Source organism: Cryptomeria japonica, chromosome 1 (genome assembly GCF_030272615.1).
Source record: "Cryptomeria japonica chromosome 1, Sugi_1.0, whole genome shotgun sequence".
Taxonomy (NCBI): Eukaryota; Viridiplantae; Streptophyta; class Pinopsida; order Cupressales; family Cupressaceae; genus Cryptomeria; species Cryptomeria japonica.
Window position 1 is genome coordinate 68,580,329 of NC_081405.1, and position 26,136 is coordinate 68,606,464.

Below are 26,136 nucleotides of genomic sequence, written 5' to 3' on the forward strand. Positions count from 1 at the left end.
ATCCCACCATATCTTTTAAGCATCATGGATAAAATCACATCAATTCTCATGCAAGCATGTGTGTTTGATTAAGTCATCTTCATGTTATTGCATCAACATTTGTGATCACATTCATAGTGAATTGCATCATCAATATTCAATCAAGCATTATAGATATGAGTTATTATGATACAATAATTACTTTAGGATTTCAATTACAATTTTAATTCAATTCAAGGTTAATTCCTAAACAAAGGTTTTACCTAAGGAAAACCCCCATCAAAAACCCTATTTCTTTATTTTTGTGTGCGGGGAATTATCTTAGGAGGTGTGAGTGAAAAATATAGTAGATTAGACAATGACAATCAGACTCATCTTTTGAAGGCATGGAAAGTGGAGGACTACAATGACTAGATCCCCTTGCTCTTGAGAATTTATAATGACCTTCTAAAAGCAGATTTTGTGTGTCATCCTAATCCAAAAAAACATCTAGTCTGTCTACCCCTGATATTGAAAGGAATAGGGCAACTTTGTCCCCTTCATCTCGACAATTATGTTGGAATCCAAGAACACCAAGAGGGGGGGGGGTGGGTGAATCAATGTTCTCCTGGAATGATTAATTTTAACCTTATTATCACAACAACTTAGTAACCGGTATGCATAAAAGAAAATAACAAGTAATAATACAACCACAAATATCAACACCATAACACAAAGATTTATATGTAGAAAACCTCAAAGAGGAAAAACCATGGTGGGATTTGTGACCCACAATATCTATCCACTGGCCAGTTGAATAAATATTACATAAAAGGGGCCTACACATGCAGGAAGGCACACTGGTATCAATTCGCTTCCCAAACTTCTTGACAAATAACCAAGGCTGACTATAGATCATAACATTCACATATTATCGATGAAGATCTCACTCATACAATCTCACATTACCTATATCCCAAAATGACCTAGCCGGACTGACTTATATACCCTTACATACATGAATGCCTTATGTCAGCTTACAATCATATAATTACATGTCGGCCTAGACAAAATGTCAACCTTAATCTTTATGACCATTACCGCTTGACCTTTTACCAGATCTTTCTTCTATGTCAGCCTCCATATACTAGTTCCTAGTTTGTCGATTTCCCTTGCTCTTCAATATGTCAGTTTCCTTAAATATCGGATGTCAATCCTTGAATACCGATGAATACCAGATAAGTATCCAACCCAAAATGATGTGTGTTGTCATCAATGACAACACCATAAGCTCAGATGAGTATTAATTGCCAACAATCTACCCCTTTGGCATTGATGGCAACACTCATGTGAAAAATGAATCATTGAACTGTTGTTCTAGTTCCTATCCAAAATCTTCCCAAAAACTTATATCAGAAAGCTTCTCCCCCTGAGCTATACATTACTTTTTATGTCCCTTGGATTAACATTTTTCACATCCAACCTCTTTCCCCCTTTGACAGCAATGCCAAAGCCCGGGAAAATAATAAGAAATGAATGAATGAATTAAAATTTGTGTTTGCTGGATCTAGATGTACTTGAATATATCAAGGTAAGCACTCTTCAAAAATCCCAAGTAAGTGTACCAATCAGTTTTCAATGTTCCCAAGATTGATACAAACCCATTAAGAATTTAGGCATGCAATTCTTCTTCTGTTAATGTGTCTGGTGTGGGCTTACTCATCTGCTCCATACATTATCTTTTGTGAAGCAATAAAGTGTTTAGTCAGGGACTGACCAAGCCTCTCAATTCTCTGGCCCACCGGATTAACCTATCCTTATCCTTCTCCAAAGATGAAAATTATGATTCTAAAAGAAAAAATTGACCATCAACAGTGTTTGTCAAGGATTGAGTACCATCAAAATTATTTACAAGTTGCTCTATCCTATCCTTAGCTGCCTTTATTTTAACTTGCAGGTCTGCTATTATTTTTGTAGTGTTATTGCAAGACCGGTATATGTTGTTGCATTGATGAAGAGATTCATCAATCCTTTTCAATCCTTCTGTCAACTTGACCTTATCATATGTGATCATGTTATCACAAGTAACTTTCCTTGATGCATTATACCTTTCTACCAACTGCTAGTTTGACACTTGTTGTAGAGTTTTGAACTCCTTGGCAATGTGCTCTGTCAAACCCTTTAGCTTGCCAAAAGGGCTAGCTACCTGACTGATATGGCATTCTAGTACAAGCTGCTATAAGATTGGAATTTCTTACTCTATTACTTGTTTTTCCTCTGTTCCTTCCTTCATTATCTTTTTTATTGCAACCAACATCAACTCTAAACTACTCAACTACTCTATATCTTCTTCCCAAAATGATTGAAGTCCACTTGACTGAATGTGTCAAGTGTCGATAATGAGGAACCTATTACTGGTGATTGTGCTGGTACTCTGAGTTCAATCTACTCAGCTCCTTTCTCCTTCTCCTCTTCCTTCTATTCTTTTTCTTCCTTTTCCTACTCCTTGGCACTGATGGATTTGCCACTTGGTGCAGTTATTTCTTCTGTTGACTCTACATCATGAATCTCTACTGTATCTACATCAATATCCGAAGGATAATTATCCTCAATATTATTTGTCGGTATATTTTCCTCTACATCCTGTGCATTTCATGCCTTCTCTTTTACCAAAATTGCAGGTGATTCACCTAACTTCCCTTTACCTTTCTCATGTGTTGGTATATTAGGGATATCTTTCTTAGGAGGGGAGGTGAAAGGATCTCAAAAAGTCTTCCAAAACTTAGTCCATGATTTAACTATCTCCCTTTTCACCTCATTTATTTTGCCCAACATTATACTATTGACCTGGTGTTTACTCCAGAATTCAGTCTTATTGGCTTCCTCAATCATTTTGTCCATTTCCTCCTGGTGTAGGGTCTCACATAGATTTAACAAAACTATCTATTTCTCTAACTCTAAAAGTGTTCTATTATACATGTCAAGGTGCAAAATTATTGCATTTCCAGTCTATAATTGTTCATCGTCATCCATATGTACATAATAATGTTCAATGTTACTCAAGTTATCTTCTATAGTTATCTGTTCAACTAAGGCTTCTATTGATAAAGGTAGAATTACTTTAACACTCTTACTAGATTCAAGTGCTATGTCTAAATCTGATTTCTTCTTCTTACTGGATGTGGGAGTTGCATCTTTGATCAGTCTCATTTTCTCTGTAGGCTTCTTTTCCTGGCCTTTCCTTTTGGTTGGTTGTTCTTTGGTTTTCGGAGGGGTCCTTTTTCTTGTTGTTGCTTCCCTTCCTCAGGCTTCTTCCATTGGAATTTAAGATAGGTATTAGGGACTTTGGGAGTCTCTTATTCAATCTCTGAGCTTGACACAACTGGGGCAATGAAAGTTTCCAGTTGTTTCCTTTTCAATACTCCCTTCCTTGATGTTGGTGAGGCTTGAACTATTTCCAGTGTGGAAGATTGGCCTATCATTTTCTCAATAGTGTCAGTGAGATTTTTAACAATCTTTCCAACTCTTTAAATTTGACTCTCTTTCTTCTTCTGATTAAATCTGATTTGGACTTCCTGTTCTTTTTTCTTAGCTGTGCCAAAAGTCTTTCTTGTTTCATCTACAGGGGCATCTATAAGCATCTTTACATATATCTCCAAGATGTGTGCATCTACTTCATATCCCATCTCAATCACCCATACTTTCTAGGTTGAATAGCTTCCATTTGTATTTCATCCTTCTTAACCATAAAGCATATCTCAGTGGATTACTTGTCAACGATGTGTTTTGGTATCCTTTCTCTTTGCTTCATTGCCTTCTGAAATGCCTTAAAGTATCCCCACAAGGTGAATTCTCTACTCTATCCCAGATCATTTATGGCATCCCAGATCTTCTTACCTACAGGGATATCAAAGGCCCATTGCCTTTTGCTAGATCTTGGGACTTCATTAAGAAATAATAGTGTTAAGCACACAATGAGATTGTCATACCAGAATATACCCTTCTTTTCCCCTTTAATCTTTCCAAGATTAAAAGTCAATTCATCACACATCCATTCACATAGATCATAATTTTCATCTTCTTTCACCATTTGATACACATAATGTATGCAAGTGATAAAAACTAAGTTTAATCGGTTAGACTATGTTACCTTGTAACCAATTATAATGCTTGCAAATCGCACATGCAACTCCTTGATGGTACTGATCCTCATAGATCAGCTATCATATGTAGTACCAGTTAACTTATTGATCTCAATGTTGGATATCTTCTTCTTCTCTGGCTTCATTCTAGTCTGGGGAAAACAGGTTATTTCCCGGATGCCCTACTTAGTTATCTTATATGGGAGGTCCAACCACATGAATTCCCCATGAATTCTATTAAGCACATACCAGATCATCTCCTCATCAAACTCGGGCAGTTCCAGTATGTCGGTAAACCCTTTGTTCTTTAGATATTCAAATTCTGGTTTGATTACTCTGTTTTGGTCCAGCATCTTGGATGCAAACATGAGTTTGATTTCAAATGAGCCTAAATCCTCCAAGGTACATTGAATGTACACCTTGACATCCTTAACATATAAGACTCCATCGGGAACCCTAGAAAATGCTCTAACTGAATCATCAACCTTAGCAATCTGAGGGTATTTCTAAAATACCGTGTGAGAATGATCCTTAAAATCAATGATAGTAGGGGTAGCAATGTGTGTCAGTGCAAGAGTAGATGTAGATGCCATTGAAAATGCGAAAAGATAGCTTAGAAACCCAAAAATGCCTTAAAAACTTCATCGGTGACAAACTCTTGAAAATTCGCTCTGAATGCACTTGAATTCACTTGGAAATGCTTAGGATCACTCTGAATCACCTTTAACTTGCTCTAACTCACTTTGAATGCTTGGTGCTGATAAATGAGTCACTTTTTTCCTTTTAACCTATGAAACCCTAATACCTCATTGACATAAATGTTTGTCGGTATATCATACTGGATCCAAGATCCATCATATATGTGTCGGTAAACCTTCAGAATGACTTCTCCAATGTTTGAAACAAGTTTTCAAACCATAACAGGGGGTCATGCAAGATTTATCATCGATTTGCCTCCCCCTAAGGCTAATGCCTTAATTACCGGATGAGTTTCCTACAGGTAGGTTCTTGCTTCTGCAAAATTTAGCAATGCATCCTACTTTGTTGGATGCATATCAAGTGACATTTTTCTTTTGAATTGCCTTGCTGTAACCTTGATCATTTCTTGACCTACATTGATTAGCCATATGTCTAAACTTTCCACATGCATGACATTTTACATTCATTCTACAATCTATTGTCCTATGACCATACTTTTTGCAATTGAAACACTGACCAGTAAATGAATTGTTGTTCTGATTGATTCTATTTCTGCATTGACTTTCCATATGACCAAACTTATTACAAATAGAGTATCTACCATTAAATTTATTTGCATTGGGTTGTCTTACCAGTGACCTCTGATTTCGGTTGACTAGTGGATTCTCCTTATTATTCTTCTGACTGGGTGCATCATCATGATTTACAGTACCAGAGTTTTCTCCATGCTCAAATCCAAGACCTCTAGTGTCTCCATTGTCCCTTTGATTCTTCAATAACTCATCAAGCTTTGCAGAACTGGCCTTGAACTTGTCTTTGTACTCATTTGGAGTATCTAGATCACTTCTTAGGACTGTCATCATTGTTTCCAACTCTTTCTCATTGATATGAGATTGTACTAATTCATTTCTCAACATATCATTCTCATGTGCCAACCTAATGCATTCTTCAAATCCGTCTTTCAGATATTTGGCAATATTTTATTCATTCTTCTTCTGGTCTTCAATTTCCTTGGACATCCTCATGGTTAGAGCTTGCATTTCATTTTGCATGACACCATTTTCCAGACTCACTTTCTATCATAGTTCCTTAAGAGCATTCTTTTCTTCATCATCTTGATTTTGTAATTGATCACAAAGTTCTTTCCTTTTGGCTTGAGAAGATGACAACTTCTCTTGCAAAGTAAGGATGAATTCTTTTACAGATCTCAACTCATATTTTGTAGAATTTGGCTCATCTTGCAGCTTCATGTTCTTCAATATTTCAGAATCAAAGTCTTCAAGTGCTACTTCAATTTATTTCCTCAAACTCATCTCCATGGATTCTGGATTCAGGATCTTCCTCAAGTTGTTAGATTTATTCTGAGGCACCAGGCTCTAATACCAATTGTTGGAATCCAGGAACACTGAGAGGGGGGGGGCTGAATCAGTGTTCTCCCAGTATGATTAATTTTAACCTTATTAGCACAACAACTTAGTAACCAATATTCATAAAAGAAAATAGAAAGTAATAATAATGCAACCACAAAGATCAACACCATAACACATAGATTTATATGTGGAAAACCTCAAAGAGGAAAAACCATAGTGGGATTTGTGACCCACAATATCTATCCATTGGCCAGCTGAATAACTATTACATAAAAGGGGCATGCACATGTAGGAAGGCACACTACCTAGAGCACACTATTCATCACAAAGTAGCCTCACTGACTACAGGTGAAATACCAAATTATAGTTAAAAATTGAACTTTGAATGTGCATCTTATATGTTGGATGAGTTCTGGTTTAAGCATAGACTGTACCGTTTAACACTATCACCTTCCTTTACCGGTATCAATTCACTTCCCAAAATTCTTGACAATCAACCAAGACCGACTACAGATCATAACATTTGCATATTGTCGATCAAGATCTCTCTCATACAATCTCACATTACCTATATCCCAAAATGACCTAGTCGAACTAACTTATATACCCTTACATACACGAATGCCTTATGTCGACTTAGAATCATATAATTACATGTCGGCCTAGACAAAATGTAAACATTAATATTTATGACCGTTACTGCTTGACCTTTTACCGGATCTTTCTTCTATGTCAGTCTCCATATACCGGTTCCTAGTTTGTCAAGTTCCCTTGCTCTTCAATATGTCAGTTTCCTTAAATGTCGGATGTCAATCCTTGAATACTGGTGAATACCGGATAAGTATCCAACCCAAAATAATGTGTGTTGCCATCAATGACAACACCATGAGCCCGGATGAGTGTCAATTGCCAACAAATTATGCCCAAACTTTTTGTCATAGGTTTTGATCTATTTCCCATCATCAAATCTAGGTTTACATCTTTGCATGATATTTAGAACATTTTTTTACTATTATTTATGTCAAATTTTCATTTTTGTCCTAGATCTAGCATTACAATTCAACCCTAATTATAATTCAATTTCAACTCTAGCAAAGGAAGAATTAACTTGATTTGTATTTAACACTTATAGGATTGGATTGATCAATTTAAATTCCCTTATTGTAAGGTTGGTCACAAGTGAAGTTAGTTTATTTATTATCCATTAAGGTATTGAAGCCCTAAACTCCAACACCTTACATTTTGGTGAACATGACACTTTTACACAATTTTGATTTGGTGTTTTCAAATCTAATCTTTCTTAATGAAGTTGACAAAATCTGATTGGTTCGTTATTTCACATGTGATAAAATTAATTATTAGTTATTTTTGACAAAATCATGTGTTGGATAATAGCTTCTTCAATTCCATGTTGCTTGCATTCTTTCATAGTACCTTCGCATGTTTCATTTTAAGGGTTTCAATGATGTTTTGCTCTTATAAATCATTATTCAAATCTTTTATCCATATTTCATGTGGTTATATAGTGACATTATTAAATAAGATTATGGAATATGTAGATCTCATAAGTACTTTAGTGGACAGGGTAAAAGCACAATGTTGTGTCACACTTTTATAAAGGAAGTGACCAACACAACTAAAATTGTTTAACTTCGACCGCATAAATCTAAATTGAATTTCAAAATGATGTAAACTGATCAAATATAGAAATATTATTGAAATTTATGTCTCTTATTTTTTATTTAAAAAATAAATAAATTAACATTTGTTTTATATATTCAAAGATAGATTTTATATTGTTGAAAAATCGCTAAAAATCAAGGGTTCTAGTTGGCATCACCAAACAAAATAAAATGAACTTTTTTTTTTTTTTTAATATTCCAAATAGAGGACATATATATGTAGTGTTAAAAAAAAATTAATTTTGAAGTATATTTTTCTCGTAATAATATTTTTAAGTCCAACATAGCTGAATTTGGCAGTTTTCATTCAACATCACCTTTTGTCTACTAATTTTATGATTATCAAAAAAAAATTATACCCTTTTGGAGAAGATTCTCTCATCTAGTGAAAAATATAATTTTTAATTTTTTTTAATATCATGTAATACTTTTTTAAAAATTTCTAATCACCTTCTTTTTTAATTTTAAAAATCTACTCCCAATGTTTAATTAATAAAAAATATTAAAATTAATCAAAATACTAAAAATATAATATGTCTAGATTCGTGACTTCAAGCTCTACAAAAGGGTATTTTTGGATTTTTGTAAAAAAAAATTTGCTTGAAGAAAAATTGAGCAAAAGTGAAAATCTTCAAAAATACAAACAAAATAGGTGATTTGGCTGCCACATCACCTACCACATAGGTGAGTCCAACCGAACTATTTTGAATTTTTTTGAAATATTCTAAGATCAAGTGCTCACAAAAATTGGGATAATGTAGCCATTAATTTGGTCGAAATGAGTTTGACTGAACTCTTCGTGCCATTTAGGCACCATGCCAATGACATGGGGTGCCACATGGCTAGGAGATAGTCTGACTGAGCTCAGTTCGACCAGATTACCCCCAGTTAGCCTCAAGTGCGACACAACTTCATGGTTTTTCCCTCAAATGATGCCTTATATAGGGATTTCATAATTGAAATCACCTTTATGCTTACTTAGAATTAATATATTTTCCACAGAGCTAAATTTGAATAGGATAAGACTGCCCAATCATCCTCCTGAAATTTGAGGAAACAAGCATGAGACTAGAGTGATGGGTGCTTCGGTCCTTACCACTTTTTTCTAGATTTCTAGGGATGTGATCTATCATGATTTTAATGCTAAATCTAGCTCAGCGACTCATTCAATTATGTGTAGATATGTGAAATTTGCTTTGAGAGTTGAAATTAGGGCAAGATTAAGGAAAAATCAAGATAGCACACCTAGACTCAAGGGCCCAAATAAGAGTGTGATGATGTAATAAAGTGGAATAAGATCCATAATATTGAATTAAATACTAATTAATTACAATAAAGGTCCTATAATACATAGAGGAACAAGAAATACAAAAATTAGGTGCTAAGAGAGTGTGAAATTAGACACACTAATAAAGGGTGTACAATTTATGATGCTAAAACTATCAAAAGTTGAGTTTGATTGTTGTCATCTTCTTTGTTGTATTCCTTGCTCGTATCTCCTAAGACAATTCCATGCACATAGGAAGAAAGAAATAGGGTTGTTGATGGGGGTTTTCCTTAGGTCAAACCTCAGTTTAGGAATTAAGTTTGAATTGAATTGAAATTATAATTGAAATATTGAAGTAAATGTTGTATCATAATACCTCATATATGTAATGATTGATTGAAGATTGATGATGCAATACTCTTTGAATGTGATCATGAATGTTGATGCAACAACATAAATTGACATAACATGAACATGACCTTAATGGTATGATGAAAGAATAAGTATCTGGTAGAATACTGAGAGGGGGGGGGGGGTGAATTAGTATATTGAAAGACTGATACAAATTTCCCAGGCTCAAAATAAGTCAAACAAAGTAAACATATCTCAATCAAGATCAATATTCTTAGGAATACTTGACATTAACCGATTTAACTATTATGATAACTTTTAATCGTAAACACCTTCAATCTTGTAAACATCAACAATGCTTAATCTTAACTCAACATATTCATCTCTCAATGCTTCTACTTAACATGCCTTATTAGAAGTTAACCAACTCAAAAAATAAGATCACAACCACAAAAGAATTCACCACTTGACACAAATGTTTATACGTGGAAAACCCAAATAGGTAAAAACCATGGTGAGATGGGACTCACAAGGACAACTATCTGAACTCTTTCTAAGTTCACCCTGTTAGGAGCCAAAGCCTGTTAGAGATTTACAATAAGTCATGTTAAGAACTAATTCCGGTTAGGAATCACCCGGTTAAGGGATTTACAAATATGCCTTGTTAGAAGCACAATACCCTATTAGGAGTAACCTCACTGGAGGATTTAAGAATCCAAGCTAATGGACCACCTTGTCAAAGGATTTAATGAGTAACCAAGCTTGTTAAAGCTTACCCGATTAAGGGATTTTACTTCTGTTGTAATTGTTAGAAAACAACAGGTTTTCTTGATCTATCTAAGTAGCACTACATTTGCTTGATCAAATCCTTCTAAGCTTCAATCTGCCTTCACTCAAAGTATAGATCCATTCAGTGGTTGGGAAACCACACACTCAACAAGTTTTCTACCAATCTTGCCAACAACATTTACAAACAACTTCATCGACCTTAAATACAAATCAATTAGGTCAGTAACACAACAAAAACCTAATTCTCATCATTGAGATTACGAACAAGTTGGTTCAATCTTGACCATTAGAAATCATGATAATCTCTTCACATTCTTCAAGACAATTCCATCCGCTTCATGATCACCACTCCATTGGAATTTATAACTCATCACACACTGTGCATTAAATGCAATCCCCTTTGCTCCTTCCCTAGATAATAAGCAAACGTGCCAAACCAATTTGAATTTATCCTCATACAATGATCACACATATCTCCATCATTACCGCTCATCAAATAATAAACCAACAAACTTGATTGGTTAGGGTTTAACAACTGATAGGGTTTACCAGTTACATTACATAGAAAGGCTTTACCCTTTACACCAGTTCACCAATTCAACTCACAAACTTTACATATCGGTTACAACATATTCTACAACTCTCTTCTTACCGGTTACTAGCCAATATCAAAAACAATAATATCAGCAATAACATGAATACCTTTTACCAGTTCAATTGACATCAATGACAACATATCATTAATACAATCTCTATGCAAAATTCCAATAAACTCAAAATGCCAACAATCTCCCCCTTTGGCATTGATGGCAATACAAATATCAATGCCTCTGATTGCTACTGAGATTGGTGAATAGGAATCCTGGTTTACATTACCAAGTATTCACATTGCTCTGTGTGTCTTTAGCCTGCCGCTAGTGAATAGGAATCATGGTTTACATTACCAAGTATTCACTTTATTAGACACATAATTCTTCTCCTCAATTAGATAATTCTTCTCCCCCTTTGACATCAATGCCAAAGTGAAAGTAAAACATGTAATTTTGCTCTCACTATGCATCGACATCATTCTGCAACTTGATGCTTCCCTTGTGGAACACATCCACTCCTTCATCAATCCATATAAGATTCTACAAGTAATTCATGGACTGATGCAATTAGCATCATGTTCAACTAGCTTCATGAAGAGGGACAACCCCCAATTGACTTCTAAGATACTCAAAAGTGGTCTTAGGTAGAGGTTTGGTAAAGATATCTGCAAGCTGCTCCTTGGTAGAAACATGCTCCAAGATAACATCTTTACTTTTAACTTTTTCCCTCAAGAAGTGATATTTCAATTCAATTTTCTTAGTCCTTGCATGCAAAACAAGATTTTTAGAAATGTTTATTGCACTTGTATTATCACACAAAATCTTTATAAGTTCTGAGATTTTCATCTTCAAACCTTCCAAAATATGCCTCATCCACATAGCTTGTGTGCAATTCATATAAGCTGCTACATATTTAGCTTCAGTAGTAGATTGTGAAGTGCAACTCTTCTTTTTACTACTCCATGAGACTAGCCTTCCTTCTAGAAAGAATGCTCCACCGGTAGTACTCTTCTGGTCATCAATATTTCCTTCCCAATCAGCATCTGTGTGTGCCTGCAAGTCAAAATATCCACCATATGGATACCATAATCCATATTCAACAGTACCTTTCAAATATCTAAAGATTCTCTTAGTTTCCATCAGATGTGCCTCCTTTGGATTCTTTTGAAATCTAGCCACAATACCAACTGCATTGGCAATATATGGTTGACTGTGAACAACATAGTGTAGTTTGCCAATCATTGACCTGAATTCCTTTTCATCTACAGACTTAGATGCATCTTCCTTGGACAATTTATAACCTGTAACCATTGGGGTTTCAATTGGTTCACAGTCACTCATACCAAAAGTATTCAAAACCTCCTTCACAAACTTGGATTGAGTAATGAAAATACCATTCTTCATCTGTTGTATCTGTAAGCCTATGAAATTTTTTATTTCCCCTACTAATGACATCTCAAATTCATTCTTCATTTCATCTGCAAAACAATTACTCATGTCATCATTTCCTCCAAGTATAATGCCATCTACAAATACTTCACTGACCAGTATATCATCTCCTTCAGTCTTGAGATAAATGTTGTTGTCATCACTGGTTCTAGCAAAGCCTATCTTCATCAGATGAGTATGAAGTCATTCATACCATGCTCTAGGTGTTTTCTTTAATCCATACAAAACTTTATGCAGTTTGCATACCATGTCTTCCTTATCTGTCAATGCATAACCATCAGGCTGCTCTGTATAAACTTCTTCTTCCAGTATCCCATTCAAGAATGCAGACTTGACATCCATCTGGTATACTTTGAACTTCTTATGAGCTGCAAATGCAATTAGTGTTCTGACACCTTCCAGTCTTGCTACTGGTGCAAAAGTTTCTCCATAGTCTTCTCCTTCTTGCGCATAACCTTTGCATACTAATCTTGCCTTATTGTGAACTACAACACCATCTTCATTTAACTTGTTTCTGAATACCCATTTAGTACCTATAACATTCTTATTTACCGGTCGGGGTACCAGGGTTTAAGTGTTGTTCTTCTCAATTTCTTCCAACTCCTCCTCCATATCTTTCACCCAATGATCATCACCAAATGCCTCCTTAGCATTTCTGGGTTCAAAGGTGGATATCATGCAAGAGTTTTCTCTTATTCTCCTTCTACTTAGTACTCCAACATCCTTATCCCCAATTATTTATTCAGGACTGTGATTTAATCTCACATACTTAGGAATAACATGATCATTCTCTTCAAGTTCAGCTTCTTCATTGTCATCTTCCTCCAAATTTATTTGTTCTTGTTGAACAAGTACATCAGGATTTGCTTTACTGATTTCTAATTTAACAGTTTCAGGTTCTAAAATAAAAATGCAAGGATCTTCATCCTTCTTCTCAGAACTGGTACCTTTTGAAATTTCAGGACATTCATCTACATGAACATTAGCACTCTCAACAATTTTCTATGTCTGGTTTTTGAAGCATTTACAGGCCTTACTCTTGGTGGAATATCCAAGAAATATGCCTTCATCACTCTTAGCTTCAAACTTGCTTATGTAGTCACCTCTTTTAATAAAACATTTGCTACCAAATATTTTAAAATAGTTAACATTAGGTGATCTCCCATACCAATACTCATATGGGGTCTTTTCCTTACCTCTTTTTACTAGAACTCGGTTCATTGTGTAGACAACTATACTTACAACTTTTTTCCAAAAAGTTTTGATACACCTTGTATCAACATTTTTCTAGCAGCTTCAACCACTGACTGGTTGTTTCTATCTGCTATACCATTCTGCTGTGGTGTCCTTGGTGCAGAAAACTATCGCTTGATACCATTATCATCACAATATTTAGTGAACTCTGTAGAAGTGAATTCACCACCTTGGTATGTTCCTAGACATTTTATCTTTTTGTCACTCTCTTTCTTAGCTAAGGCTCTAAATGCCTTGAATTTGCCAAAGCTTCATTCTTATCCTTCAAGAATGTGACCCATATCATCCTTGAACAATCATCAGTGAAGATCATGAAGTATCTATCACCTAGAATGCTTCTTGTTCTTATTGGTCCACATAGGTCTGTATGAACCAAATCTAACAAGTGCTCTACTGAGAAGGACTTGCTCTTGAAAGTTGAAGATGTCATCTTTCCTAGTTGACATTCTTTACAAAGAGCATTAACCGGGTTGTCTAGCTAAGGTAGACCTCTTACTGTCTTAGACTTGCTTACTTTAATAATATTGTCAAAATTTATATGACAAAATCTCCTATGCCAAAGCCAGCTATCATCTATTTTTGTAATCAAACAGTTGCTAACTTTAGGATTGAGATGAAATAAATTACCTCTAGTTTGTTTCCTTGTTGCAATCAATTTACCTCTCGGTAACCTCTCTCATTAATTTGTGCCACACTTAACAGATTGTGCTTTAGACCTTCAACCCAATAGACATCATCATCACTTCTCTTCCCATTAAGAGAAATAACTCCCTTACCTTTTACCATACAGGGTGAGTTATTGCCAAATTTGACAACACCACCATCAAATTCCTTCAAGGAAAGAGATTTGCTCTGATCACCAATCATGTGATGTGAACAACCACTATTAATTATCTAATCATCAGAGTTATCCATTCTAGATACTAGTGCCTTCTGATCTGATACTTCTTCCTTAATTGCTACAAACATAATATCTTCATTAACATCATCATCAGATTCATCATCAGTAATACCACTGTCAATAGCTAGAAGACAATCTGTCTTACCTTTACCCTTATACTTCTTAAATTTGTCTCTCTTGTAATCATTTTCACCATTAGGGCAGTTTGCTGCTATATGACCAATCTTGTTGCATGCAAAACATTTTAAAGGTAGCTTCCCTCTATATTTACCAGTGCCTCTAGGCAGTCATTTTGCCAACAATGCTTCAAGTTCCACAAAGTTGTCTTCATCATGAACATCTCTGCTAGATCCAGATTCATAGCTATTGCTGATATCTCTACTTCTTCTCATAGATGGGTTAGAGACAGAAGCTTTGAATGTAGATTCTAATTTCTGTACACTACCATCATGGCCATTTAGTTCAAAAGCAGTAAGTTTTCCAATAATAGAGTCAAGAGTTACCTTTGTCTTGTCAATGGATTTTACCTTTTGAATAGTTGCAACTCGGATAGCATAGACTGGTAGTAGGGTTCTCAGTACCTTACTGATTACTGTGGCATCTTCCACTTTGCCTCCTACACTCTTTATCTCTCCAACTATCTATTTGATCCTTTGACCATACTGCTAGATGTTCTCACCTTCAGACATTCTCATGTCGTCAAAATTGCCTCTTAAACTCTCTTCTTTAGCAATCTTGACATGCTCATCACCACTATAGATATCTTCAAGTTTCTTCAATACTTCATATACAGTTTCAAGACCATGAACATCTACATATTCAGCATCAGACAAGGAACTGATAATAGCTTCTAATTCTTGGTGACTTTCTTGTTGTTCTTTCTTTTAATCATCAGTTAGGGGTCAAGTAGGTGTAGTATACTTATGTTCTATATGATCCCAATACTGACTACCAAGACTCTTAATGTAAATCTTCATTCTGTCACTCCATATTCTATAGTTATATTTGTTAAACTTCAGACCTTGTTTCTTCATCATGATCTACAATATCTTTTCCTCAAGTTGTTAGGCTTTTATATTAAGAGGACCTCGATAGCTCTGATACCAATTGATGGTATGATGAAAGAATAAGTATCTCATAGAATAATGAGAGGGGGGGGTGAATCAGTATATTGAAAAACTAATAAAAAATTCCCAAGCTCAAACTCAGTCAAACAAAGTAAACATATCTCAATCAAGATCAATATTCTTAGGAATACTTGACATTAACTAGTTTAACTGTTATGACAACTTTTAATAGTAAACACCTCCAATCTTGTAAACATCAACAATGCTTAATCTTAACTCAATATATTCATCACTCAATGCTTCTACTTGACATGCCTTATCAGAAGTTAACCAAATCAACAAAGAAGATCACAACCACAAAAGCATTCACCACTTGACACAAATGTTTATACATGGAAAACCCAAATAGGTAAAAACCATGGTGAGATGGGACTCACAAGGATAGCTATCTGAACTCTTTTGAAGTTCACCCTATTAGGAGCCAAAGCCTATTAGAGCTTTACAATAAGTCATGTTAAGAACTAATTCCGATTAGGAATCACCCAGTTAAGGGATTTAAAAATATGCCTTGTTAAAAGCACAATAGCCTATTAGGAGTAACCTCATTGGAGGATTTAAAAATCCAAGATAATGGATCACCTTGTTAGAGGATTTAATGAGTAACCAAGCTTGTTAGAGCTTACCCGGTTAAGGGATTTTACTTTTGTTGTAATTGTTAGAAAACAACAGGTTTTCTTGATCTGTTTGAGTAGCACAAGCTTCAATTTGCCTTCACTCAAAGTGCAAATCCATTCACTAGTTGGGAAACCACACACTCAACAGGTTTGCTACCAATCTTGCCAACGATATTTACAAACAACTTCATCGACCTTAAATACAAATCAATTAGGTCGATAACACAACAAAAACCTAATTCTCATCATTGAGATTACAAACAAGGCGGTTCAATCTTAACTATTAGAAATCATGACAATCTCTTCACATTCTTCAAGACAATTCCAACTGCTCCATGATCACCACTCCATTGGACTTTGTAATTCATCACACGCTGTGCATTAAATGTAATCCACTTTGCTCCTTCCCTAAACAATAAGGAAATGCACCAAACCAATTTGAATTTATCCTCATACAATGATAACACGTGTCTCCATCATTACCGGTCATCAAATAATAAACCAACAAACTTGATCGTTAGGGTTTAACAACTAATGGGGTTTATCGGTTACATTACACAGAAAGGTTTGACCCTTTATACTGGTTCACCGATTCAACTCACAAACTTTACATACCGGTTACAACATCTTCTACAACTCTCTTCTTACTGGTTACTAGCCAATATCAAAAACAACAATATCAACAAAAACACAAATACCTTTTACTAGTTCAGTTGACTGCATCAATGGCAACATGTCATTAATGCAATATCTATGCAAAATGCCAACAGACCTAATCAAACACACATTCTTTCATGAGAATTGAAGTAATTTTCTCCATGATGCTTGAAGGATATAGTGGGATGAAATGCTAGCTTGAATACTTGAGAATGTTTGATGATGATTGCTGGATGAATGCACCAATGATGGAATATGGAAGTGTCATCAAAATGAATTGATAAGATGTCTTTATAGAGGGTTCCCTAAGTAAATTACCAATTAGGAAAACCTCCAATGGTCATATTGAGGCATGAGAATAAAAAATCAGTGAGGAGGGAAAGTGCCTTGAGTTATTTAAACTAGGTTTGTTTAAGGGGTACCATGGCACCTAGGATGCCCTTTTCTAGATAGGGGCATCCCAAGTTCTCGTGTCCTCTCAAAATAGGGCAAATAGGGCTGGGTTTAGGATGGCACGATCCCAAGATGTAGTCCACTCAGCCATGTAGCACCTAGTTACATCAAATTTAGAGTAAAATAGGCCAAAAGGGACCAAGGGGAGAACTAGGATGGGACACACTAAAGTAAGGGCAAAATAAATAAGGTGTAAAATGTGCAGGGTTGTAATTTCTGAAGCTACACTTTGCCACCACTTTAACAGGAGTATGTGCCTATGCAAATACTCACAATAAAGTAAAAAGATGAGGAAGAGAGAGAGGAGCAACTAGGAGTGAGATCACAAAGAGATAAGACATCATTAATTCTGAGTAATCAAGCCCCCAATCCTAAGATCTTAACTCATACAACCATATACAGGGGAACACAAAGTAAGACAAAGACAAAAGAATCAAACAAAGACAAAAGATGAAAGACAAACAACAAAGGGGTCTATACTAAAACAAAGGATCCAAGTCAACTAGTTGAAGAGACTTCGCTAATAAAATTGTCTTCTAGGCTTAAAAGCACAAAGATGTGTCACACTTTTATAAAGGAAATGGCCAATGTTGATTCAACTTTTCAAATTCAATTGATAGAAATTGAAATATATGTTTTGAATTTTGAAATGATGTAAACTAGTAGAATGTATATTTTTTTGTTTATTTTATGTTTGTAATTTTTTTAAAATTTAAAAAATTGTTTGAATATACTTTCTTATAAAATAAACACTATAATTTAGTTGCTGATAAAATATTGAAATTGAAGTTTCATGAGGCATCACACTTTATATAGTAAATTTTACCTTTTTCTCTTTTAATTTTTTGTGTATATTGATAACTAGAAACCTTAGTGCACAAATATATTTTTAACTATTTTTTATGTATATATTTTTTTCAATAAATTTAAAAAGTTGCATGTATTGAAACATAACTCTTTCCATTTGGTGTCACCTTTTTTCTTAATTATTTATCCAAATTAGAAAATAATTATATCTTCTTGACATAGACTCTTTTCTCTAGTGTATTTATTTTTTTCAATATTTTTAAATAAATTTTAGTATTTTTCCTTTACAAGATAATCAGCCTTGTATTTTAGTGTTAATGGCCTACTTTCAATGAAAATAAAATATGAAATATAAAAAACTAATAAAAATATTAAAAGATATATATTTTGGAAAATTCACTTATAGATCTATCAAAGGGTATTTTTATATTAAAAAAATAATAATTTACAAGAGTAGGAGTTGTTGAAACATGAGTTTTTCAAAAATAAAATAAAATTGGTAATTAGATCCAAAGTGGTATAAAATATAAATTTAGTAGACAATTCCAATTGGAAAAATTGTGGCCCATATATCAGATAGCTATAATGAATCTCTATAGACCTTATGTTTGACTAAAATTAATTTTTAGTTAGAATTACTTAGATTCACTTTGTGCTGATGAGTTGGCCTAAAATGTGACATAGTTTTGTGCTTTTACCCTTAGAGGCAATAATCTCATTCTTGGAATTGTATTACACGAACTAAATTGGTCACATGGAAAGAGAAAGAACATGCATTAGATGATAAGCCATGATCTAGAAATTAGAAAAGCTATGAGCTCATGGAGAGAAGAAAGTAGAGAAAATGGATGCCACAAGCCAAAAAGTTGTGTTATGCTAGGTGATCCATGAGAAGAAAACGCAAGAAGAAGTATGGATTCCATGGTCCAACAAGCTATGTTATGCTAGGTAATCCACGAAAACATGAATTCTCACATAACAACAAGTTGTATTATGTTGTGTGATTCATGTAAGAAGGAAGAGCCAAAGTAGTCTCTAAGTAAGCTATATCATGTTAGTTCCACTCATCCAAAAATGTAGCACAAGGAGGGTTGAAATGTATAGCAAGCTATGTCATGCTAATCAACCTACCTTAAAGAAGTTGAAAAGGACGATGAGTTGACATCCAACTATATATGTTATTGTTTGGTTTTACGATTAAGCATTTTGTCTAAGATCTAGTTTTGAGCATGCAACAACCTATATAAAATGTGCAATAAGGATAACCCAACAAGGCATAATGTAAGGAAATCCATAAAAAGGGATAATAAAGCAAAGAATTATGCAAGGAAATCCTCCACTTTAGTTAAAAAAATGATAACTGAGCAATGCCTTATGCAAAGAAATCTACAACTTAAATTGATCATATGTTACAAGGAGGCCATGATGTATGCTCCCCTTAAGATGTCAACATACACCTATGTTGATGTCTTAAAAAAGTATAGAAACAAGGATACACACCTTCATCACCAAGAAGAATCCTTTAGGCAACAATGTACATAGCTCCAAGATAAAGAGGCATAACTATTATAAGCAAGGAAAAGATAGTTGTAAAAGAGATATATTGAAACAATTGTAAAGGGATCTTTTTGAGGGATACACAGAGGAAGAGATCTATATTTAAAGATATAATTCTTTGAAAATAAAAGGGATATTTGATAAAGATAACGTCTTTGAAAAGGAGAAGAAAAATAAGAATACACACGGGTTCTTCCATTGTTAGGAAAAAGTAGATTCTTAGTAAAAGATTGCACACATTCACTAAGGGGAGATTGTTCATAAGAAGATGCACCAATGCAAATAAATAATAAGTCCAACCAAGGGACATATATGTACTCACATGGAGGACCACTCTATGTAAGAAAGGACCTCAAGTTATAAAAAATGCAACTTAAAGAAAAAATAAATCCTTGAAAAAGAGAGATAATTGAAATATTATCCTTCACCTTACACATGCAGAAAAGGAAGAATGATCATTATGTTGTTGTCTAAATATGATTAGAAATTAAGTTGTACCACCACTCATGACAAAGAGCCCCCAATAAAGGTAAACTACCACTATCATAAGGTAAGGAGCAACATAACAGTGTAAGCAGATTGCTAAGGTACTACTTCCAAATTTGTATTGAGAAAAAGCATAAGATCAACTGCAAGAATAATACAAGCTCTATAATATTGGTCTTGAACACATTCTTTAAAAGATTTACAATTTCCAAGAGAATGAGAATAGATATGGTGAAAGCGATAATACACATAACCATCTTTGTGAAAGAGATGATAGTTTTTATGTTTTACAAAGTACTCTTTAAGAATTTGAACCTAAAGAAGGTCATCCATGGATGTTGATGAATTGGGATATCGTAAACCTTGTGTAGCATATTGTGAGGGAGGATCCATACAGATCTTGATTCCTTGTTCTTATTTTCTAAGTCCTTTCTCTTTATTGCCTTGTTTTAAAATTATATCATAGATAACCTTGTAGGATGTTTTTAATTGTGAAGAATAAGGACTTTGATCATGAATTTCCTTGAAATTTGTTGTGATAGGGCACGCTGACGAACCAAAAGGATGAATAGATGAAGAAGGGATATCCTTTATAAGAATATTATCCTATCTATCATCATTATTCATGTCCTCTTTGATAGGTTGGGGGGATGATCTTCCTCATCTACAACTTCATCCTTACTCAATGTTATTAGGAGATAAGTCATTAATAAAAGCATAATATCATATGGCCTACAAATTTGTTGATGATCTAGTTAAGCTCTAGGACAATAAGGAGGATCAAGAGGGATTGATATACCAAGATTTTTACCTTACCCCCTTACACTAAAGTATGTTTATGAGAAGAGGATGGTGTCATGTTTCTCTTCAATGCTTCCTCTCCATTAGAGAAATCATTGATAGGAGTATTGACTCTTTCCTCATTAACATAAGATACCCTAGGAGAGGTACAAGTGTTATTATTTTCAACGTCAACTCTAGTATTATCATAAATATTGTTCTCATTTTATTCTAATCCAATATAAGCATCTATCCATTCAAGTGTTTGACCAAAAAAAGCATTGAGGCATTCATCACCAAGCATTTTTAGAGGTCTTCAAGGCTACATATTTTTCAATCACTCATTGTGGAGAAAAATTACATCATTTATATGCAAGCATGTGTGTTTGATTAGGGTTTTTTCATGTTCATGCCACTTCATACAACATGCGTCATTACATTCAAGAAGAAAAGCATCATTATCAGTCATTGCAAATCTAAGGTATATCTTTTCATTATTTATTTCAATATTTGCAATATTTCATTCAGGGTTAATTCCTAAATCAAGGTTTGACTTAGGAAAACCCCTATTCCCAGCCTATTTCCCCTTCTTTTTGTGTGAAGGAAGTAGGTATGGATCTGCGATCTTTAGAATTGGCTTTATTTATAGAGACAAACAAGTTCCCCTTCATAGCGCAAAAAGTGTGGAGGACCAGAGCGACCACCATCCTTGTCCTAAAAATTAAGTGATCCTTTTGGGAACAGATTTGAATACATTTGCATTCCTCAGATACAGGTTCGTGGATCAATTCTACAAGTGTAGCTCACTATTTATGTGTTTTTACCTCAATTTTGACACATTTACCCTAATTTTGACATCTTTAACAATTCAATTCAACTTAAGGGAAAGAGGAGGTACAATTAAAACCCCCTTGGAACTATATTAGAATCTAGATCAATTAGGTTTAGATCCATCTAATTCTTATCTTTTCCTAATGTAATGGTCTTTAAGCAAAATTAGTGGTTTTACTACGTTAAATGGTGGAAACCGTAATTTTCACCATTACATTTTGGTGAACCTGACCCCTTACAAGCTTATTTCGGATTTATGTTCTCAAATATGAGTGCTTATGCAATTTAAAATAAAAATTTACATTCACAAGTTAAATTTCCAATTGAATTTCATAAATTTAGATGTTAAATTCACAAAAAACCTAATTTATAATTTTAAAATTGAACTTGTGAGTTGTCTAATTTGGATTAATTATTTCAGATCTCATTTGTGAACATTATAATGTTCAATTTTTCAAGTTTCCTTTTTCTTAAATTAAAAAAATTTCAAATTTATTTTTACAAGAGGATGTTCTTAAGTTGCAAGGATTTAAGATAAATGGAAATCCCCTTTACGAGCCTTTCAATGATTCATGTCCAAAAGTTTCTCTCCCTAAGGAGGACATATTGATACAATAAAATATTATTAACATTTCTCTCAATGATTCCTATTTGGGATGAACCATTGTATGATGGTGTGGATTATTCTCTTAATATGTTCCTCCTCCACTGGGGTACCTTGGTGAAAGAGGATGATATTATGATAAAAGAAGTTGATATGAGTGAGAATTCCTTTAATGACACTTCACCTATTTATTTCAATAACCTTCCCCCTAGAGATGAAGCATCAATAAGACATGATTGTCCCTTTCCTAAGGTTTGTCATGAAGATACTTTAGAGCAAGTGGATAATACCATTTCCCATCATGTTTTCAATTATCTCTCTCCTAAAGATGAAGAACCTAACCAATATCCAATCAATTTTACTCATGTTGTTGAAGAAACTAAAATTGTTGTTGTCGTGCCTATGAAGTGTATACCTACAGTTGCAACACAAAACACTCAATAGATCATTACAAGCATGGTTAGAAAATAAAGAAAAGAAATATAAACCATAGCTAATCGATCTATCGCCTCCTAGTAAATGCGAGTATGAATTTTTCTCTCAGATCTGGTTAGGCAAATTCTAGTGACTTGACTACACTTAAATGGAGGATTTAAATGATAAAGATGCATAAGCTAGAAATGATAATGATTAAGCTACATGATTTAATGATTATGCTAGAAAATAAGCTAGATTTAAGCTAAGATTGAACATGATGACAATGCTAAAATGATATTTCTAAGAGCTATATGACTATAGTAACAATTCTTGAATGCAAATGAGATGGGATCATTATTGCTCCAAAATGGGGTCTATTTATAGGATTTCCAAGGCCAAGGGTGAGGTGGAAGGAATCAACGGTCAAGATTGAGTCTGAAGATATCAATGGTTAAATTGGAGGAGGTTGGTGAAGAGGTTGGATGAAAGGGAAAATTTGGAGGTTGGTAGGAGAAGAGTTTGGATGAAAGGGAAAATTTGTCATCTCTATGGTGACAAGTTTCAAGAAGCTTTGCTCATGAGAGGGAAAAGTGTCTAATGAAAGGGGACATGGTGGTTAGGATGTGCAAGCTAGGATGGTTAATTAAACCCAGGGTTAGATGGAATGAGTTAGGTTTAGGAGGGGTTAGGTTAGGTAGTTAGAAGTTAGGAGAATTTGAATTTAAAAATTCAAATATTATGAAAAGGCTAATTAATCTCAACAGCTCATAAATTGATTTGTTTTAATTAATTATGGGATTTAGAAGAAATGAATTTGATGGGGGGAATTAATTAATTAAATGGGATTATGAAATGAACCTATTAAATAAATCCTTAGATTTATTAATAAGTAGATGAAAAAAGGGGGAATTTAATCAAATTGCATAGTGAATTCAATTAAATTGGGAAAGGGAGATTAATTAAATAATTGCTTATTCAATTAATTATCTTCAGACCATTTTTAGGTGTATACATTTTGCCCCTCTTTGAAGCGAGGTGTGATGACGTGTTGATTCAAAGAATAATCTCATTTTGATGATGATATTGGTTTGATAGGATTCTCTAGCTCTTGATTGATAGATTGTGATACGATGATGCCCCCTTGGGAGATCAATTGAGATAATTGATCTTTGGAGTTTTTGGATTTTTTCTGAAATTGGTATCTCGATTAGGAATGATTTGATGTCTGCAACTATGGTTGATGAAAATGCGAGTTGTTTGATGATGATGATTGATAGAGTTCGATAGGTTCGATTAGTTTGATAAGATCTAGATTTAGTCTGGTTTCAGGAAAGATACCTGCTATATAAGACAAAGATGATCAAAAGAGTCTAGTTTTAGGAATGATATATCCTATATAAGACTTGATAAAATAGACCAAATGCGATTGATTGATAAAATGGATAAGGTTGATTGGATAAAGAACTGACATTTTGTTGATATCAGGTTGTTGAATGATTTAGATATGCTGATGTTGGTTCATTTGAGGGGTAACATAAGATTTTCGTTGGGTCGACAATATCTTGAGAGATATGAGTCATTAGCCTGATTGCATATACACTTGTGATGATACCTTGATGATTCCTGCGATAGATTTAACCTTGTATAAAAGGAGCCTGTGGGATCCCATGCAAGAATGAAATGCAAGCTAAAATGCAAATGCCAATACAAAGCTACGATTGGACCAATCACTGGATTATTGTGTTTTGTCATCATTGAGCTTTTAAAATGTGGGAATTGAGTACCAACATCGATGGTATAATTAAACCATGATGACCTGAGCACTACTTTCCTGGATTTTGATATGGCAAGTTAGCACAAGCATCAAGGTATAATTAAACCAAGATGACCTGAGTGTTTCTTGCATAAAATAGGAAGTATTAACCATTGATATATGCAAATTGTAAATATCTTCAATGATACTCCAATGATTATGTCCTGAGAAAAATTTGCATATATTAATGATTAATTTTAAGACAGCAGACAAGAAAAATATCATGTTTCTTCTTTGTTCCTCTAGTCAAAGACATCCTGGAGTCACTCAGAAGTCATGATAGCAAAAATCAATATAGAAAAGTTGAACAATCATGCTAAAATCATGATCCAAAAGATATCATCCATGTGTTTAGACTGACTTTGTGATATTTTGATGGTTGATAATTTGATCTCGTGTTCAATGTTGGATATGTCTCAGTTTTCACTTGATAAAAGTTGTCTAAATGTTGTCCTATCTGTGTGATTAAGCTCAAAAATGATCAAGAAGTTTGCCCCCAACTAAGTGCAGGATTTTGCCCCAAGCCTAGAAACAAAGTTGCTATGATATACCCAATGATCCAAACCATGGCAAGAAGCCATTTGAGATGCCTGCATATGTACAAAGCTTTATGATGTTGATATGAACAACGCTGATGGAAAATGAATGCAAGCGAAAAGATGCATGAACTAATAGATGGAAGAGCTGGCCAACAGATAATGTCTGTTTGCCAGGTTTTCACCATCTGTTTTTATTGCACTTTTTCTCATATTTGATTTTTTTTTTCTTCTTTTTCACTTTTTCGATTTTTTCTATTTTTCATTGTTTTTTATTTTTTTGCTTTTTCACTGTTTTTGATTTTTTTTATTTTTCACTATTTTTTATTTTTTTTATTTTTCACTGTTTTTTATTTTTCTACTTTTTCAGACATAAAATTTCTTCAGATGCATACTATTGATAGGTTCCTCGAGCTGATCTCTGTCCTACGTTGATAGCTAATATGCTCCTAATCCAAATGTTGTTGTGACCACAAATGGACCTAACCAGTTTGGTTCAAACTTTCCTTTCTTTTCTCGATCTGCTTGGTTGTGTGGATTTTCTTTTAGTACTAGTTCCCCTACTTGAAATGTTTGTGGTTTGACCTTGTGATTATAACTCCGACATATTCTCTGCTGATATACCTTTAGATGATCAAAGGCATTTTATCTTCGTTCATGGATCAGTTCTAACTCTTGTAATCTAGATACTCGTTGTTCTTCATCTGGGATGAGACCTTTTAATGATACTCATAGAGAGGGTATCTCTACTTCTATTGGCAGTATTTCTTCTGATCCATAAACAAGAGAGAAAGGTGTGGCACCTATTGGTGTGCGGATACTGGTATAGTAGGCCCATAGAGCATGGTTCAATTAAATATGCCAATCTCTTCCAGTATCATTCACTATTTTTTTGAGGATTTTCAGAATAGTTTTGTTTGATGCTTCTGCTTGCCCATTTCCTTGTGGATAGTAGGGTGTGGAGAATCTATGTTGGATCTTGAATTTTTCATATTGTTGGTA